Consider the following 6,270-nt stretch of genomic DNA (forward strand, 5'->3'; position numbering starts at 1 on the left):
TCTGCTTGTGACTCAGTTTGCACAGCCATTACCAACTTCCAACAGTGAGCAGCACACACCCATCCCCATCAATGTACCGAACATTCAGGACACTGAATTCTCCCTCAAGGAAGGTTGGGTCCTACCAATGGCCTCAATGGCTTATAATAGTACTTAAACGCAAAGATATACACAATTTCCTTAACAAAGCAGAAGAGTGGTCAAGAGACGTTAACATAGCATTACAACAAATCTAAGGGGTTTAGAACTCAAACCTTTATTTGTGCTGTAGAGGGAAGAAAGATGATTAGCAATTACACACACAAAGTAACAGAACATTCTTGCCTTACAGAGCAATGAGCACTTTCAACCGCCTGTTTTTACAGCTTCCATTCCCCAAGACACCCGAAAAGTATTTCCCTATTCAAGCATGACTAACACAGAGTTCCAATGGCAATCATTGCTGTTACACCGAGGTCACTATTTCAAAGTTCCACACTAAAATATTTTCAAGCATTTTTTTAAAAAGGGAGCCCAGAAGAGAGCAAAGTCCCATGGATGAGGAGTACTAGGGGTTAACATTTTTCAAGTGAAATATAAAAGGAAGAGACATGATAAAAAGCCACTGGTATCACTTAGCCACTTCAACACATGAAGATCAGAAATAAAAACAGGACTGAAATTTTAACATCTAGTCAAGTATCCTCTTTTCCCCAGTTTTGCTCTTATTTCCCAAGCGAATTTCGATCAAGTTTCCCTCTGCTCCTGGTAGCTTTAGAGATCACACTCAAAGTAAAATTACAATGATAAGTAGCAGGGTACATGCATCAATGTTACAGTTATTTCATAGTAACCACAAAAGGTTGTCTCTCCTTGTTACAATGACTATGATTCGAAAGGATTAGTAAGACTGCTGTTCACTGACCAATCACAGAAATACAGGCTGATGTTTTTAAGGCACCACTTGCTTATTAAGTATCTTTAGAAAAATCACATTTCACTTTGCTCAGAATTTTCAATCACAAAACAGCTGACAAAATTTGAATTACAAACCCAGAAGAGGCAATGAATCCCATGTTAAGTGAACATTTACATGCGGTTTAAGAGCCCACACTGTAGACATTAACAAGCCTTTTCCCAGAATTCCTGCTCCTGAAATCACCAGCTTCAGAAAAACTAACTTGGCAGCTGGCGAAGCAGCCAAGGCTGGAAATGAATGGCTCATCTCCTCCTGAGGCGGACACCATCTTTCATGTGAGTAATAACCAGTTTCCTGTCTTTTCCACTTAAGAGGAGAGCAAAACAATTTTGCCTTTTTCCTTTAATTTGTAAAGCTCAAAGCATTTCTGAAAGCTTCCAAGCAGTTGGGCAGCAATTTAACTAGCATCAGTAGTTTACTGTTAACTTTTATATATTTCCTCAATGTCACTCAGCTCTGCCTATTTCTCTGGTGAATGCCCCCCCTCAACCCACATTTACAACCACCTTCCCTGCCACCCCCACCCTTTGCTGCATTCCCCTGCCACCAACCCTCTCCCCTTGAGTCTTCATCCACCTAAGAATCTTGCCCCTCCTACAATTCCTTCCTCTGGCCACCTACTGGAATGCCAAAAGCACTCTAATATTCAAGTTTAAAAATTGGAAAGCCAAGCGTAGTGGCACAATTGTAATGCCAACACTCAAGAGCCTGAGGCAGGAGGGCTGAACCTGAGCCCAGTTTGGGCGACATACCCAGACTGTATCAAAAAAGGAGCTACCAGTATTACAGTGTAGTAGTGTATCACCCGCCTTCCAAGCCTTGCACCAAAATAAAAACACCTCACAGGGAAAAAAAAAAAAAAAAAAAAAGACAAAAAAGGTGGGGGGGGAAGGACCACTGTTGGCCCCATCCCATTACTCCCTTTTTGGTACCTTCTGATGCCATCAGAATGCTCAATAGATCTGTCATCTTCAAATCAGTACCCTTCCCAGACCTTTAACACAAGAACCCCCACCACCCCTGCAATTTAATATCCCATTTCATCCAACACACACGAACACACACCCTCTGCCTCAGACATTTAAAACCGTACAGCTTTCCCCAACAGTTTTATCACATCAAGAATCCTTCCAGCCAACGCAGAGGCAGACAGGCAGGATGGGTAAGCAGGTGGGCGGAGAGGTGAGTTCACTGGGCTCCATCTGCAGCCGCCATCTACAAGGCATCATTCTGCGTGGACATTAACTTTAAGATGTTCTACAGCTTAAAGAAATCTTCTCGAAGCAAAAGTTCGCAGCACAGAGCTAGAAAGACTGGAGGCTCAACTTAGAAGATGCAACATCTGAAAACCCCTACCCCCCAGGAAGAAGGGGTGCCAACTGGCGTTCCTCGCATCCGGAGATGGTGCTCCCAGAACATTCATCCAGATGCACCTGGCTTTGGACTACCCCCAAAAGCTCATCTGAACAACTTAAATGATGGCCTCCGGAATACATGGCTTCCTGAGCGAGGCCCCGGCACATGGCAAATGGAGAGCTTCCTCCTAAGCCTCTGGTATTCAAGGTGCAGGCATCAATTTAAGCCGCTGCTGTCTCCTTCAGGGTCTCCCCGCCTGCACTGCTACGCCTCACTGGCAGGGGCTCCATTTCTCCTGGTGCCGGCTGCTCGCCATGATGAACACTACAGTAACAAACCATGTCCATGAGGCCTGGGGGTGACCTTTGGCTGGAACCATTGCTTTGGGCCCACCCTCGGGGTGCACACTCGATCCCCCCACCCTCTGCAAAAGCAACACCACCACCCCATCCCATTCCGAGTCAGCTACCAGTAATACCAAACACGAATTTCAGCTGCTGACTCCAGACTTCCCCAGGCTTACCAGATGACCAGAGGCAAGGTTTTAAGTGAACTGATAACCTCAGAGTAAAAGGGAGGAGAAGGGGGAAGAGTGAGATCACAGAAGAGGTTAGCATCGAACGTAGGGAAAAGTCCAGGGAAGGGGCACTGCCATCTGGAAAATAAAGCCGTTGGTCAATGTGGCCCCAGACTCTCATTCTACAGCCCCTTCCTGGCAGAAGCATTAGGCCGCACCAGCCAGTAACAGGTGAGGGTGGCTCACTGCCTCCACAGCAGCCACACTTGAGACCATCCCTCACTTCCGCTGGGACCTGGCCTCACATCAGACCTGGGAGTCACCAGGCTAAGCTAACATTACATACCACCCTGGACCAGAGCTGTCAGCCCCACGAAGCTAAGTCCGCTTTGCACAAGATCAGGCCTCATCCCCAGGCAGGTTCACACCCCTTTATCTGAAAAAAAAAGGGGGGGCACTGGTATTGTCACGTCCAAAGTCAACTCTCCCTGCCCACCTGTCCCTCTCTTCCTGCCTTCCAAGACCATGTCCAGGACCTCAAGGGCCCAAATCCCACCTTGTCTCCAACTAACTGTCCTCCTGCACCTTCTCCCTCCTCCGCCTGTCTTCCTCCTCCTACTCAGTCAAGTCAGAACACTGGAGCCAACTAGGCCCACCCAACAGTGCCATGTGCCTGGAAGTGAGCTACCACTCCAGCAGACATGGCCTGGCCTCGCTGGCTGCTGCTCTCCATGTAGCTTCCTGAGGAACTTTAGAAGTCTTCCTTAAGACAATCCCCCAAAACCTAGTCTCCCTTCTAGCTTTCCTCGCACCCCCAACCTTCTGGCTTCATCTACCCCTGCCATCTCCCACATCTGTGCCCTAAACTGTCCACTTCCTCCCCACCACTGGGCCCAAGCACCAGCCCTCCCTGTCGCTAACTCCTCCTGACCGGCACCCAACTTTTGCTTTTATAGCCATGGGTCACGTCACCGGGGCAACTGTTCGACGGGACGATTCCTCCACGGACACGACAAAAAAAAAGTCCCTCCCTGACCCTGCCCAAGGAGCCAATTAGGGGCGGGTCACAGCCTCCCTCGGTGGCCACTCCCTTTGGTTGCTCAACGATCCCTACTTCGAAACATGAAGGACAGATCTCGTCCAGGGAGGCAGAGTCCACGAGAGGCAAGACTTTTCTGGGGATGGGCATGGATCCTTCCAGAACGTGGGAGCTGGGGCCGCGCTCCTGCGAGGGAAGGACTGAGGCGCCGAGGTCGCCCCAGGTCACCCGCCCCGCCCCGCGGAGGCCCGAAAGTAGGGCCGGCTGAGCGGCTGGAAAATTCCAGGCGGCGGCGGAGGGATCTCTGCGGGGGCGCGTCACTCCGCCGCGGCGCGGCCCGGGTGGGGGTGGCGCGCGCGTGACTCCTTGGGCGGCGTCGCCTCGTGTTCGGCCGGTGACGCCAGCGCGGGCGCCTGCCAGGCTGCGGTGGGGGTGGTTCTGTAAACAGGGAGAGAAGTTTCCCCGCACCCCAGACCCTGCGGTGGCGGAGGACTCTCGGTAACAAACGGCAGGAAGCGAGTGAATGGAAACCAACCAGCTGCCAGCTCGGAGGGGCATGGCCCTGGTTTCTTCATCTCTTGTCACACAGTGGCCCGAGAGTGAAGAAGTTCCAAGGAACTAACTGGTGACCCAGCAGCCGGAATAGACTATTTAAAATGTGTACATGATGTGTTAATTGACAAAGGGTGGTTGCAACCTAAGAGCACAAAGATTTTGTAATGCCGGCCTCGGTGGCGCAAGCCTTTAATCCCAGCATTTGGGAGGCAGAGGTAGGAGGGTCGCTGTGAGTTCGAGGTCACCCTGAGACTACATAGCCAGTTCCATGTCAGCTGAGGCTAGAGCGAAATCCTACCTCGAAAAACCAAAAAAAAAAAAAAAGAGAGAGAGAAAGTAGTATATGTGAAGTATATAAAGGACATCCAGATGGATATATAACTTAAATGTATTAAAAGCTGCATTTAGGGCTGGAGGGATGGCTTAGTAGTTGTCTGCAAAGCCAAAGGACCCAGGTTCGATACCCCAAAACCCACTTAAGCCAGATGCACAAGGTGGCAAATGGGTCTGGAGTTCGTTTGCAGTAGCTGGAGGAACTGGTGAGCCCATTCTCCCCCTCTCCCTCCCTCCCTCTCTGTCAAATAAGTAATTTTTTAAAGTCTGCATTTGAAGTAGTTTGTGGCATGTAATGAACTCAGGGAGTGTCGTACTCCCTCCCACCCCGTAGGGTCTCCTTGGAATTCACTATGTAGTCTCAGGCTAGCCTCAAACACATGGCGATCCTCCTTCCTCTGCCTCCTGAGTGCAGGGATTAAAGGCGTAAGGCACCACGCCCGGCTTCAGAGAGGTTTAGTGGCCATTTAGGGTGCCAGGCAGGCTGCCCACTTGGAGTGGAGTTCAACTTGCGATCAAGGCATGTTCAAGGCCAGCCAGGGACTATGCAGCGAGTTCTAGATCAGCCTGGGCTGAGTGAGACCCTATCTGGGAAAAAAAAAACAAAAAACAAACCTTGCCACCTTTACACCAGGGCCCGAGGGGTAGTGAGGATTTTGGAAAGTGTTGTTGGTCCCTCCTCCCCGTGCCAGTGGGCAGCTACGTGCTGAAGAACCGGGGCCTGAGACCCACAGAAGCCCTCCACGTAGCGCCCCGGCCCCCAGCCCAGGCTGAAAGGACAGTTTAACCAGAATGAAAAAGGGCAGAACGTTCGCCAGGAAGTCTCCTCCCAGGCTCACCACCCACACTCCAAACAGAACCCGGTGTCAACAGCTCCCTTGGCAACCAGGAGTGGGAAACTGGGGGAGCTATTTTTTCCCCCTGCCTCTTCGACAGGGCATCTGCTGGCAGGGCAGGTCCCAGGCCGCACCCTCCCCCGGTTCCTGGAACGCTGGTGACAGTTCCTCATGTGACAGTCAGCACAGAAAGTGGATTCTGTGACAAGCCAGGACTTGTTTGCTGGTGGATGATTGGGGGAGGAGGGTTGAGGAGATGAGTTATAGGGAAGTGTTCTGCTAAGTTATTCTTGTCGCTCACCCTCCTCTAAAATCTGTCCTCTGTCATTTCTAATGCCCTTTAGACAGGCTCTCCCATTGGTGCCTAGGCTGGTCGGGACTGTTCCCCAGGCGTCCTTGCCTGAGCCTCTGCAGTGCTGGTAGATTACAAGCATGACCACCACACCCAGGTTTGTCCCTTCAGGCTTCTCGGCAGTATTTCCAGGGGCGAGACTGACAACCTCAAAGAACAGGGGAATTGCCTGTCAGAATGTTCTAGAAAGCTGGGAAGCTGGTATAGAAATAAGCAAATGAGGCTTCCCTGCTGTTTCCCAGTACCAGGCTGTGGAGTCAGCCCTTTTTTTTTCCTGAGCTGATAGTCAAGTGTTGGCTACTTTGGGAGCCCATGTTTCTGTCA

General features: G+C 50.6%; 1 long non-coding RNA gene across 1 annotated transcript; it reads right to left on the reverse strand.

Annotated features, from left to right (window-relative positions):
- Window positions 1-233: 233 nt before the first annotated feature.
- LOC123457543 lies at window positions 234-4,077 on the reverse strand. Its single transcript, XR_006635035.1, has 2 exons — window positions 3,946-4,077; window positions 234-3,267 (listed from the first exon to the last, which is right to left on the reverse strand). It is a non-coding gene; the product is annotated as an uncharacterized LOC123457543 (long non-coding RNA).
- Between the last annotated feature and the right edge of the window lie 2,193 nt (window positions 4,078-6,270).

This window comes from Jaculus jaculus, chromosome 1, assembly GCF_020740685.1.
Source record: "Jaculus jaculus isolate mJacJac1 chromosome 1, mJacJac1.mat.Y.cur, whole genome shotgun sequence".
NCBI classification, from domain to species: Eukaryota; Metazoa; Chordata; class Mammalia; order Rodentia; family Dipodidae; genus Jaculus; species Jaculus jaculus.